We start from the raw sequence: 12,452 nt of genomic DNA, 5'->3' as shown, positions 1-12,452 counted from the left end.
CTAGATTATATTTGTTGCCTAGAAAACTCTGCTCTCCTTAGGAGGGCTTATCTGTTTCTGAAATTTCGATGACTATCATTTTGATACAAACACAAAATATGACATCATTATGTTGGAGGACTGGATGAGATAGGAAGTGAAACAGGAGTGATGGAAGAGTTTAGTCGTCTGATAGTGGCATGACAGAAATTCAATAAATAACTCAAAAAATTTGATAGCCAAACAGTAGTCATATATGCATATTATGTAGGAAAATTGAGGTCAGTACTGGAGGAAATGCCTAGAAGATTTGACGATACTTGCCTCTGGGAAGGGAGACCAGGTGGGGGGGGTGGGCAGTAGAAGAGTTCTTTTTTCATCATAAACCACTTCATTCTTTTTTTATTTTTTAAGCTTATGTGCATGTGTTACTTTTACATGATGGCATTTCACAGAGTTGACTGGGAAATGCGTCTTTATAGAATTGGTTTAAATATAAGGTAAATGAAGGGCAGAGACCTTGTCTTATTTATCCCATGTCCCTAGGATAGACTTGACACAGTGGGGGTTTGATAAATACTTAATGAATGAAGCAATTGCAGAGATGAAATTTCTGGAGTATAAATGAGATTAGAACCTTCAGGATAGAAGGCAAATGCTCTCCACTGAGCTGTAAACTACATAGAGCAAGGGGTCTTGCTTGCTTTTTGCTGTGTCTTGTACATAGGTGTCTGGTATAGAGTAGGTACTCAGCAAATGCGCAGGGCTCTCTTTAAAATGGACAATTCAAGAATTATAGCCTTGAGGGCGAGTAGTAAGGGTACTTCCCTCAGCTTGTGTCTTGTTGCATCTATCCAGCTGAAGCATACTCCTTGCCTCACTTGGTTGATCCTTTGTTAGGCATAAAATCAGAGCTAATCAGTTGCAGGAAGTCTTTGTGTATTCAGTAAACTTTTTTAGTAGGGCTTTCTATGAACAAAACTTGGCATTAGGCTCTGTAGAGGTTATAAAGATGAATAAGGCTCAGTGTCTGACTCCAAAGAAAATATAGTCCAGAAGGGGAAATCGAATTTCTATGTGTTTAACTATTATATACAAAACATATTATGAGGCCTAAGCAGCTTGTGTGGGAGAACGGAGGAAGGCATAATTAAATCTCACTGGGGGTGGGAGGGTAGAGAGACTGATTAAAGTGCAGACCAGGGAAGGGAAGGGACGAATCAGGAAGGCTTCCTTTGCTTTCTGTTCCCCTCTCCTCCCTACCCCACCCCCGCCTTTCTCTCTTTTATTTCCTTTCTGCCTTCCTTTGTTTCTGCATTTACCTAGTGCCTGCCATGAGCCAGGAAACGTGCTACCTGCCAGAATTGAAAAGATAAATTAAGGATCTTATGGTCTGGTTGGAGAGACAGACATGTAACCAAAAAATTACAGTATGATGAGTGCAATGAAAGAGTTCTAGCAAAAAATTAAGGAGTTAGGCAGTGTCTCACAGGAAAATCAGCAGCCTTGGTTTGAATAGAAGTGTTAGTTATAACACCATTTCTTGAATTACTATGTGCCAGGCACTGTGCTGTGAGCATTTTTATGTATTTACTCTTAATAATAGTCCTCAGAACAACTCTGTGAAGTAGGTATAAGTAGATATTACTCTTCCCACTTTAGAGATGAGGAAGGCATGTGATAACGTTAAATGACATGCCTTAGATCACATATTCAGTAAATGACTGAACTATATCTAGGTCTGACTCCAAGGTTCATTCTATTCAAGAAACAACTAGAGGAATCCTTATATAAAATTTATTTTATTTATTTATTTTTGGCTGCATTGGGTCTTTGTTGCTGCTCACAGGTTTTCTCTACTTGCGGAGAGTGGGGTCTACTCTTCGTTGCTCTGCGCAGGTTTCTCATCGCAGTGGCTTCTCTTGTTGCGGAGCACGGGCTCTAGGCGTGCGGGCTTCTGTAGCTGTGGCTCGCGGGCTCTAGAGCGCAGGCTCAGTAGTTGTGGCGCACGGGCTTAGTTGCTCCGCAGCATGTGGGATCTTCCCGGACCAGGGCTCGAACCCGTGTCCCCTGCATTGGCAGGCTGATTCTTAACCACTGCGCCACCAGGGAAGCCAGGAATCCTTATATATTGCTGGTAGAATTGTTAAATGATACAGCCACTTCGGAAAACAGTTCCTTAAAAGGTTGAGTAGAGGTACATATGACCGAACAGTTCCACACAAGAGAAATGAAAACAAACATCGACCCAAAAATGAATGTCATAACAGCACTATTCACAATAGTTCTGGAGTGGAAACAACCCAAAGGTCCATCAGTTGATGAATGGTTATCCATACACTGGAATATTTAGTCATAAAAAGGAAATGAATTGATAACATGCTATAACATGGATGAACCTTGCAAGCAAACATTAAGCTAGGTGAAAGAAGTCAGTTACAAAGACCACATTTTATGATTTCATTTATATGAAATGTCCAGAATAGGCATATACACAAGTTAGATTAGTGATTGTCAGGGGCTCATGGAAGGGGAAAAGGAGGTAATGGCCTTGGGTTTCTTTTTTAGGGTAATGAAAATGTTCTAAAATTGATTGTGATGGTTGCATAACTTTGTGAATATTCCAAAAAAAAACTTTTAACTTTACACTTTAAATGGATGAATTGAATGGTATGTGAATTGTATCTCAACAAAATTGTTTAAAACAAAACATCCTGAGACTCTGAAATTGAATTTTCTGCTCTAGGTAGCTAGAAGTATCATTACTTATTGTAAAAATCAATAAGCAACTGATCGTCACTTACAGAGTAAGACTGGCTTTTTCCTCGCATGTTATTTATCAACATTTACCTTACGTTAATAATGCCTTTTATTTCTTTTGGCTGCGTTGGGTGTTCGTTGCTGCATGCGGGCTTTCTCTAGTTGCAGCGAGCGGGGGCTACTCTTCGTTGTGATGCGCGGGCTTCTCATTGCAGTAGCTTCTCTTGTTGCGGAGCACAGGCTCTAGGTGCGCAGGCTTCAGTAGTTGTGGCTCGCGGGCTCTAGAGCACAGGCTCAGTAGTTGTGGTGCACGGGCTTAGTTGCTCCATGACATGTGGGATCTTCCCGTACCAGGGGTCGAACCCATGTCCCCTGCGTTGGCAGGCAGATTCTTAATCACTGCACCACCAGGGAAGTCCCTAATAATGTCTTAAAGTGTATTATTAGCTAATAGAGTTTGTCTAGTAAGTTTTAAGTGAGATTTCTAAAAATAGTGCAGCCTGTTTTGTAAGTTCATTTGGAGAAAGCTTGAAGCATTGAGGATAGATGTGTAAATAAAGTTGGGTTTTAACAATTGGTTGATACTTAAATCTTTGGAGCAGATATATGGAAATTGTTGGTTGTTAAAACTCGGAACCTTCCTGGCACTTTTCTTCAAAGCCGTGCCATATACTCTGGTATCCCGGTAGCAGTTGTGAAGGCTGCTGCAAGGGATGTGATTAAAACCCAGAGAGATCATGTTCCAGAGTGTAGCAGCCCCCAGGCCAAGTATTGGATAAGGCTCAATATGTTTTCGTGTCCTGCTACAAAATCAGGCACTTAAAAAAAATTCTTTCTGCTAGAGTGAAAGGAAAAGGGCCCTGAAAAAACAGTATGTGGGAGCAGAACCAAAAAATTAGACTTAAGTGCTGAGAGTCTCTTTTGGACAGTAATTACAGTGACAGTTACTTATAAAGTACATGCAAGTTCCTGGGGCTGGATTTTTAAAAAGTCTACCTGTCTCTCTTATTGTAGAATGAACAAAAAAGTAGCTGTTTAGTTTTTTTTATATTATTGATTGAGTTCAGGTGGTTTTTAGTATCTATGCCAATTATTTGGATTGTGGTGGCTGGTAGGCTAATTAAGTTTTCAAAAGACTGATTTGGAAGTGTTGTTAGTACCTCAGAAAATGGGACCAGATTTCAGAATAATTAATTAAATTTATAGAATACCCACTATGTGCAAGGGCCTGTACCAGTGTCCTAAAGAATCTAAAAGCAGTGTAAGACCTAGCATCTTTTATCTGAATTTTACTGTCTCCTTGCTGGAACTTATAAATCCATCTGCCACAATGCATAATTGAATTCTCCCTTGCTAGTCTTTGGATTATCAAGGAGAGTCTGTCTGAGACATGATTTCCATCTTGGCCCAGTTGTGACCCCAGTTAATCACTTGACCTCCTTGGTATGTGTGGACAATAGTTGTTCCAAGCCTTGATCATCATCTCGTGTACTTAACTGGTGTATAAAAAGCCCTGGGTAGATCACTGAGGCATGAGGTTCAGTCCTTACCTGCCCAATGCTGTCCTTGAGCCAGGCCAGGCGAGTGATTCTATCTATGTCTCTACTCCCAGTTCTCTGTATGTGTTTGGGGGAGGATGGGATGGAGAGGAGAGAGACATCACCTTTGAGGGGTTTCATGAACGAGCCAGGTAAGCGCTCATAGGTTGGTCTCAACTGCCTTCGCCAAGGTACTTTTGTCAGAAGCCATTACAGATTTGGACTGGAGCTTAATAACAAAAAGAATGGGCTAAAAATATCCCTGCGTACACTTAGGCTAACGGTTGCATCTTAGCAGAACATCCTAACAGTTGCCACCAAGATTATTTTGTAGACAGGGTCTCAAAGGAGAGAGAAGATAATGGATAGTTCACCTCAAGAATCCTGCTCATGGTCATGGGGGTGCTGTTGGAGTCCTCTTTTTTTTTTTTTTTTTCCTGGCCTTGCTGTGTGGCTTGCAGCATCTTAGTTCCCCCACCGGAGATCGAACCTGTGCCCCACCTGCAGTAGAAGCTAGGAGCCCTAACCACTAGACTGCCAGGGAATTCCCTCTTTTCTTTCTTGCTTTTTTTTTTTTTTTGAGTCTTTTTTCTTGAGTTTGTTTGTCCTATTTGGTCTAGTATTCCTAGGGATACTGGGAGCTAGCCTTGGAGCTAGGCCCTTTTTTTAATGGGCATCATGGAAAATCAGAAAATATAGATGAGCAAAAAATAAGAAAAAAATTTCCTCCTGTCACCCAGGGATTACCATTGTTAGTATCATGGTGTATATTCTTCTGAACGTTTCCTTTGTATATCTGTGTACACATATACGTATTTATTTAACCATCATGAAAGCATAGTATTCATATTCTCTACTCCACTTTTTTTAATCTTATTTTATTTTATTTATTTATTTTTAAAATAAATTTATTTATTTATTTATTTTTATTTTCTTTTTGGCTGCGTTGGGTCTTCATTGCTGTGCGCGGGCTTTCTCTAGTTGCGGCAAGTGGGGGCTGCTCTTCGTTGTGGTGCACGGGCTTCTCCTTGCGGTGGCTTCTCTTGTTGCGGAGCACGGGCTCTAGGTGCGCGGGCTTCAGTAGTTGTGGCACGCGGGCTCAGTAGTTGTGGCTCGCAGGCTCAGTAGTTGTGGCACACAGGCTTAGTTGCTCCGTGGCATGTGGGATCTTCCTGGACCAGGGCTCGAACCCATGTCCCCTGCATTGGCAGGTGGATGCTTAACCACTGCACCACCAGGGAAGCTCCGCTTTTTTTTAAGTTAACATTTTATTTCAGTAAGTTTTCATCTCATCTAATTTTACCATGTTCAGATTTTTCCAATTCTCTCCCAAATATCCTTTTTAACTAGTTTATTTAAACTAATATGCAATCTGGTATGCACATTGTATCTATTTCCTTTAATTTCTTTTAATCTAGCACAGTTCCTATCTTTTCTTTTTCCTTTTATAATAATAATAACACCGACTTATTGAGAACTTCTGCAGAACCAACTTTTGGATGAGCTGATTGCTTCCTGTGATGTCTATCCCTTGTATTTCCTGTAAACTGCCAATTATATCCAATAGTTCGATGGAGCCAAGGAAAGTATTTTTTGCTTGGATGCCAAATAGAGCTTATGTCTGAATTTCACAGTGTATCACATCAGAAGTCACATCTGGTTGGCCCACTGTTAATGATGATAAGATTGGCCATTGGATTAAGGTGACGGGATTAGGTCTCTTTACAGTGTAGTTAGGTTCTCCCTGCAACTATAGATAACGTGGGTAGCGTTACTTTGGCACTTTACAAACCCCCATCAGCCATGCACTTAATGACTTTAGCGTACTTGGTGACCCTTGCCTGAATCAACAGTTTTTTTTTTTTTTTTTTTTTTTTTTTTTTTTTTAATTTATTTATTTATTTATTTATTTTTCACACACACACACACTGTATTTTATTTTTACAAGAGATAAATCGACTGACACCAAGCATTGTACATGGATGACCACAACAAAAGCAACAATGTGAATCAACAGTTTTATGGGGCTTGCAAAATGATGTTTTCTAATTCTGAAATTCCTTCTGTATCTATTAGCTGGCATTCTTCTGCAATGTAGAACTAGGGCTATTCAGTTACTCTAAAAGTTAGGATAAGTGCATGATTTTTTAAAAGTTGCTATTAAGGGACTCCCAGATTTTCATTGATATGATGTGTTTTGGTTAGCTACAGTCTTTTCTTGTTGTTGTTGTTGTTTTTAATGCTTAAACTGGTAAAAGTTTGGCCAGTGGGAGCCGCTGCTTTTGGTCCTGTAGAACAGGTGTCAGAAAGCATGTGGTGCTTAGGTTGGTGCTGTTGCTCTCCCCATTGTCCACTTTTGTAGCTCAAAACCTTTACTTTTAAACCCTCAAATCTTTGGGAATTTCCTGGCGTCCAGTGGTTAGGACTCCACGCTCTCACTGCCAAGGGCCTGGGTTCAATGCCTGGTCAGGAAACCAAGATCCTGCAAGCTGCATGGTGCGGCCAAAAAAAACAAACAAAACCAAAAATGAGTCTAGGAAATGCTTGAGAGGGGCTCACTTCATACTTCTAGATTAACCCAGTACTATTACAATGCAAACCCCCATCTTACATGTGCACATTGAGGAATAATTCTAAGAGTGCTCAAAATGCCACATTTTCATGACAACTTCAAGAGCCTAACCACTTTTAAAGAGATGTGCACACTTTGCCCAAGTCTCTGCAGTTCAGTTTTGTGGTTTAATGCCCCTCATTTTTTATACCCAGATTTCGAGGAATATGCATATATCTCAACAATGGTTTTCTGCTGATGTTTATCTAAGAAGATTATATGTTAATGTTTCACAAACTCAGTACATTTTTTTTCTTCAAAGCAATGTGCAGAAGAGTTTCAGTTATTGATACATTCCAATTATCCTTGAGAGAACATGACATTTGGAAAACCATGCTGCATGTCAACAAAGAGGGTGTGAGTTCTAGATGGGCCTGGCACTAAGAGGCCTTATTACTGCATATAAAGAAATGGTGTTGTTTGACAGTGTTTTAAGGATATAACATAATAGCATGATAATTTGCTACAGGTGTGTTTATTGTGTTTTAGTTCCCTTTTAGGAAAGAAGAAGAGGTAGGAGACATGATCAGAAAGGTCTAGGATACCCAGGTCATGTGAGACCTCGTAGACCAAGGAGTAAGGACTTTGGATTTTATTTTGAGTGAGAGACGGAACAAGGTTTTCGAAGGAGGAGTGACATGATCTATCTGAACCTTGAAAAGGGTCATTCGTGCTACTATGTGGAAAATAGACTGGGGAGGAGGTAGGGAAAGTTCATGGGGAAAGAGTGGAACTAAGACCAGTCAGGAAACCATTGCATTAGTCCAGGCTTTGGCTTGGGTAGCCGCAGTGGATGATGCTGAGTAGTTATATTTCAGGCATATTTTTGAAGTGGGACCAACAGGATTTGCCAACTCATCAAATGTGGGATGTGAATTAAAGAGAGGAGTTGAGGAAGATGCCAAGGGTTTTGGCCAGAGCAGCTGGTGAATAGTTCTGCCATTTACTGAAACTGGAGGCAGGTTTAGAGGAGAAGATCAAGAGCTCAGTTTTGGACATGTTATGTTTGAGATGCTGTTTAGATATCTAAGTGATTTCGAATAGGTAGCAGAATATAGAAATCTGGGTTTCCTTGGGGTGGGAGGTGGGAGAGTCAGAGCTTGGAAATAAAGATTTTGGTGTCATCAGCCACGGGACTAGTTGGAATCACTAAAGGAGTGAATATAGATAGAAAAGAGAAGTCTGAGGATTGATCCTCGGGACATTCCAACCTTTATAATGGGAAGATGAGAATCCAGCAAATGGGACTGAGTGGCAGTCAGTGATGTAGGAAACTTCTGTGAGGCCAAGTGACGAAAAGGGTTTCACGAAGGAGAGTAGGGTCAGCTGGGTCAAATGCTGCCAGTAGATCAAGAAAGGTGAGGGTTCAGAATTGACCATTAGATTTTGCAGTATAGTGGTCTCCGGGAACATGACAAATAATGTCTCTGCTTTACCTCACTACCTTTACCCCTGTGGACTTAAAACACTATCTGATATTCTTGGCAGTTGCTCGGAAACTTCTCCACTTGCCGCCACTGTTTCAACCTCGACGTCTTTGTGTTTCCTAGTTCTAAACTATGGGCTTCATACCCCGACTTGAGCCCTCACTTCTCTTCTCTTCCCTCGATTTCACATACTTGTCTGACTCTTCCCAAGATGTTGCACATCTATTTTCCCTTATAACACTCCTGATCTGGTTCTCCCTCTGGTCCCAGCACTTTCTGCTAACCATTTTGGGGGTTTGTAACTGTTTTGGGTGTGTCATGGACTCCTTTGGTAATCAGATGAAGTTTATAGGCCCCTTCCCAGGAGAATACTTTTAATTGCATAAAATAAAATACATGAGATTACAAAGAAAACCAATCATACTGGAATGTAGTTATCAAAATATTAAAAACTAATTTGTGATAAAAATATATTTGTTATTATATTTAATGTATTAAATAACACATTCTAGCAGTGGGCCTAATAGCTATTGTAAATTTAAAGTAATGATAAGTGTAAATGATATTGCAATATACCTCCAGCAACTGTATTATATGAAAATATATGTGGTTTTTATTAGAGACAAAATCACAGGTACTGTCAGTCCTAATGTGGTTTATTGTTATATTCATAATAGAGTAGATTTTTTACATTTAGTTTCAAGTTAATGAAAATAAAGATAAAATTTTATTCCCATGTAAGTCTTGGTTAAGAACCTAGAGAGAGAACTGTCATGCTGGTGTGAGGAGAGCACTGAGTGCTCACCAGGTGGAGGAACAAGCCTCGTCTGCGTGGAAGCATCCTGCCACATTTCTCATGGGGAGTGGAGGATTCAGACATGGACTTTATGCCTTGAGTAGTGGAGTGCCAGGGTAGGTTCTTGAGCAGGAATAATAACTTTATAAAATGCATTTGAAAACATCAGAAAACTCGTGGTAAACACTGTCATTTAATGTATGTTTGGCTAGATTCTTTCAATTTTCAAAAATTGCCTCCTTTATTTTAGTATAGAAGGTTTCTTCTTTTGCCTCTGTGTGCTTCTTTCCCTGACTAGCTATCCAAAGTTGCTTACAATCTGTATTTTATTCTTCAGGAGTTCAGTTTGAGTGATCTGTCTACATTCTTTTTCTTATGGGGCAGGGACAGCTGGAGAGGGAAACTGGTGCTTTTGTGCTTTCATTTGCCTCTGGGATGCTTCTGCATTGTTTTCCAGCAAAGGGCCCTTCCCTTTGTGGCAAAGGAGTGAATTCTGATATTCAGGGGAAAAAATCAAAGAGAGAAACCTTGCCCATTTAAAAATTGGGTTCTATTTTCTTCCTGTTGAGTTTTTTGTTTTTCGGTTTTTTTTTTTTTTTTTTGGCTGCGCAGCTTGTGGGATCTTAGTTCCCCAAGGGATCAAACCAGGGCCCCGTTATGAAAGCACCGAGTCCTAACCACTGGACCACCAGGGAATTCCCATTACTGTTGAATTTTAAGAGTTCTTTGAATACTTTTGGGTATCAGTCCTTTATTAGATACGCATTTTGCAGATACTTTCTAGCAGCCTATGGCATTGTCTTTTCATTTTCTTAAGTGTCTTTCACAGAGCAGAAGTTTTTAATTTTATTGAAGTCCATTTTACCATTTTTTTCTTGATGGATTATGCTTTGGTGTCAAGCCAAGGACACTTAGATTTTTTCCTGTTATCTTCTAGAAGTTTTATAGTTTTGTGTTTTACATTCAGGTCTATGATCCATTTTGAGTTAATTTTTGTGAAAGGTGTATGGTTAGTGTCTAGGTTCTTTTTTTTTGTATGTGGATGTCTATTCATTTATTTTTAATACTCTCTTTTGGAAGAGATTTTTAAGTTGCTAAATAATGTATCTCAACCTTCATCTTTCCAACTTCATGGAGTCCAAGTTTTTGACAATGGTCCCAAATGGTGGTCTCCCTCATAGTTATTAGATGGTATTATGTGAACTATTTCTAACAAAGTTTCATTTTTCTTAGACTGTGTCCAAGAGAAACACACATAACATGATACGTTAAATACAGCGGTTTTGCATAAGAGTAAGATAAATGTCTGTTTTGGTACCTTTTTGAAAGGTATCTAAATGTATGCTTATAATCATCAGTTCTTAGGGTTCTTTTCACCAGTCTAACTTTAGTATTACATGATATTAGACTAATAGGAGACTGAAAGTATAATTTTTACTAACTCCTTGAAACTCATCTACTGAATTTTTTTTTAATAATTCAGATTTTAAAAAAAATTATTTTATTTTTATTTTTGGCTGTGTTGGGTCTTTGTTGCTGCACGCGGGCTTTCTCTAGTTGCGGCCAGCGGGGGCTACTCTTCGTTGCGGTGCGTGGGCTTCTCATTGCGGTGGCTTGTCTTGTTGTGGAGCACGGGCTGTAGGTGCGCAGGCTTCAGTAGTTGTGGCACGTGGGCTCAGTAGTTGTGGCTCCCAGGCTCTAGAGCGCAGGCTTAGTAGTTGTGGCACATGAACTTAGATGCTTCGTGGCATGTGGGATCTTCCCGGACGAGGGCTCGAACCCATGTCCTCTGCATTGGCAGGCGGATTCTTAACCACTGCGCCACCAGGGAAGCCCTCATCTACCGAATTTTTGACAGAATAGTTTATGTTGTGATTAGATTTGTCATTCTACTATCCCAGGAGATTTTAGTATTTGGGAACATTGTCGTATATATATTCTTTCTTCCAAATTATGGTTGTTGAATATGTGAAATGATGTTAACTGTTATCAGTACCAGTGGGAACTCTATGGTTTATATTATTCTTATCCATAATTGTAACTTTTTGGCAACTGTACCTTCCCCCATCTCATCCTTCCCAGAATTGTCATCCAGTGGCAAAAACTTGTTAAGCTTATTAATATTTCCGAGAAATAGAAATTAGAAAGATATTTTGATGTGATCAGACTTTTTAAAATTGTTTTTTTATGCTAATACTTTGTTGATAAATTTTCTTTTATTGAATTAGTTAAGGAATCAGGCTGAGTAGATTATAGTGACACACTATATTACATATGCTGTCAGTATGCTATATCTATATCTATATCTATATATATATATACACACACACACACACACACATATATACTGTATGTTACAACTTTATTTAGTATTTTTATTCCTGTGTTTCAGTGAGGTTGTTTTCTTATTTTGATCCTTTTTATATTTTATAATCAATGTCATATAAAATGAGTTGGGAAACAACAGTTTATATTGAGAAGTTAGGAATAGTCACTGTCACTGGGATTATTGATTCTGTATATTTGAAGAAATTATCTGGTAAAGTTATCTAGTAAGGACTGTTTTTTTTTTTTTGGCCGCGCTGCAAGGCTTGTAGGATCTTAGTTCACTGACCAGGGATTGAACCTGGGTTCCCGGCAGTGAAAGAAAGCGCCGAGTCCTAACTACTGGACCTGCAGGGAATTCCCCTAGGACTTTTTATCCTTTGTAGTTTTTAATAATTTTCTCTGTTATTGCCAATTATTTTCTTATTTTCTTTTTATGAATGCATAAGAGTAATATATGATAAAAATCTACCTTTAAAGTCTAAAAGAGTTATTTCAATAAGTGTAAAACAAAAATTTTTATTATTAAGAAAATGTGTCAAAGTTTAGTTGGCAGCATTCTTTCTCAAGCATATAGAATAATTGGACATCTGAATTGATGGCATTGTAAATTTTATAATTTTATTTGTTAGTGTAACGTCCACAGGAGTGACAGGGGGATGTTTTCTTAGGTTCAACTAAACATTTGCACATTCAGACTGGTAAAACCACCGTAGGTCTCACTTGGCAACATTTATTCAAAAGGATATAGGACAGAAGCTATAACTTATCAGTAAGACAGTGGGAGTCCTCGCAGCAGTTCATTCTTTCTGAAGTGCTCTTCTCACAGCTTAGGTCTGAAGTACTCTTCTCACAGCTTAGGTTCAAAGAGATGAGATTCACATTGTGTGGTGCAGAGAACTCCGTGGGCATAGTTTCCAGGGTCTTTTGCCAGGACATGCCTAATTAGGTAACATGTCATAATACTCAGAGAAGTTCAAGAACGTGGCTTCCTACTAAGTGGCTATTGTACTTCC

The 12,452-nt window shown here is 39.3% G+C and overlaps 1 protein-coding gene across 3 annotated transcripts in view; it reads left to right on the top strand.

Annotated features, from left to right (window-relative positions):
• The window catches only part of RNF38 (ring finger protein 38), a 123,750-nt gene that overhangs the window by 39,826 nt on the left and 71,472 nt on the right, over positions 1–12,452 (top strand). The gene's annotated exons all lie outside the window — the stretch shown is intronic.

This window comes from Balaenoptera ricei, chromosome 6, assembly GCF_028023285.1.
Source record: "Balaenoptera ricei isolate mBalRic1 chromosome 6, mBalRic1.hap2, whole genome shotgun sequence".
Classification (NCBI taxonomy): domain Eukaryota; kingdom Metazoa; phylum Chordata; class Mammalia; order Artiodactyla; family Balaenopteridae; genus Balaenoptera; species Balaenoptera ricei.
This window is presented reverse-complemented; position numbering and strand designations above follow the sequence as displayed.